The sequence below is a fragment of the Solanum tuberosum genome, unplaced genomic scaffold, assembly GCF_000226075.1.
Source record: "Solanum tuberosum cultivar DM 1-3 516 R44 unplaced genomic scaffold, SolTub_3.0 scf00006, whole genome shotgun sequence".
Taxonomy (NCBI): domain Eukaryota; kingdom Viridiplantae; phylum Streptophyta; class Magnoliopsida; order Solanales; family Solanaceae; genus Solanum; species Solanum tuberosum.
Window position 1 is genome coordinate 2,029,712 of NW_006238932.1, and position 1,891 is coordinate 2,031,602.

Sequence of the window (1,891 nt, forward strand, 5' to 3'; positions counted from 1 at the left end):
AATTGATCTAAGCGTGATCTGGATGCTGAGAACCTGAACCTACATCACGAGAAGATGTAGCGCACGTATGCGTCAGTACTTGAAATGTACTGAGCATGCAGGATAGAGTAAAGCTGAAATAACATATAACTGAACAAAGCAATAAAGCAATGAAATAATCTGAACATGATATAGATACTGAAAATACTGAATACTGAGTTAACTGATGCAATGACCAAATTTATAACATGCTGAGACTGAATACTGACTGTACTGAAATATGGTCAATGCAATAGAGTCTGACTGAACTGTGGGAGCTACTAATAACCGACATAAAACCACATGAGCTAAATGTGGAGTCCGATGTATACGCCCCATCGAGAGGACCCAATATACCCTGCCAGAGGTATAGAGGCATACTGGCGTGATCACTAAGATGATGTTGCCCATATAGGGGACTTACACCTACGTGGCTCGTAGTTCTGGGACTATATAGGTACGCTGAAACCTAGTCCAACTCGGTATTATACTACTCCCAATAGATTAAGTGGTTAACACATTATGACTGAGTTTCTGTAAATACTGGATAGCTTGAAACTGAACATGTAATCTGAGAATGCAACAATTAATCTGATAATGATGCATTCATAAATTGAGGCATGTATAATTGAATATATTGTGACTGGATTACTGACATGCAGATACTCATACTTGAAAACTCCTTTTTAGAAAACAATTCAACATCATATTATACTCTGATCATTGATGACTTGGGAAGTCATACTGCATAAACATTGATGGTATATCTAGATACCATACTATTCATACATTGATGATCTACTCAATTGTCATACTAATCATGTTTTAGAAGCTCTTTCTAAAAACTCATCTTAACTTTCTCAAAAACTCAGTTTAAAACTCAAGTGTTGTCTTAAAAGAAAAGCTTCTCAAGATTTTATAACTCAAAATAGGTTTTATGCTGAAATATACTGATAATGTGGCATAAAACTGGAGCATGTATATCTGAATAACTGAAATATCTGACCTAGCATGTGTAATTCAAGAACTAATGAAATACATAGCTAGGGTTCTGAAATTTATGTAAGAAACTGAGCAATAACATGATAATCTGATTTGGAACATTTAAATAACTAATTCATGATGATCTGTTGAAATTCTAGAAACCCTAGGTCTGTTCATAATCATGGAATCAAGAATCTGACTGAATTCTAGGGACCTAATGGGCGAAAGGAACCCACTAGTGAAATCCCACATACCTGGTGACGAATTCCACGGAGAATTCTTTCGATTTCGGGGCTGGAACAGAAGAAAACTTGTTGCGTTCTTGAACTAGGGTTCTTGACCTTTTTCTCCTCTCTTGATTCTAATTTTCTAAGATTTTGATTAATGAATTGACTTGGATAAGTTCTAGTTATGTTTCTAGGCTTAAACTGATTAAAACCTCATGATTTAGGGTAGAAACGACGTATCTTAGGGGTTAAACGAAATAGGAAAAGCCAAAAGACCCCTGAATTCACTGCTGTCGGACTGATCGACGGAATGGACTGACGGGCCATCATTCAATCGACGGTCCGTCGATTCGGTCCGTAGGTCGAGTCTGTCGGACATGGCTTCACTAAAACGAGCATAACTTTTTACTCGGAGGTCGGATTTTAGCAAACTCGGAGGCATTGGAAAGATAATTCAATTATCTATCCTACCATAGGTCATGGGACACACAATTAATCTGAAGTTGACCGATCAATAATTTTCAGCTAACTGGCTGTTGACCATAACTTACGGTCAGACCTACAGACCGTGGATCGAATGACGGTCCATGCTGGTCGACCGTAGTTCATGTCAGAGGTTGGGTAAAGGAGATCTCGATCCACGGTCACAGACCACGGACCGT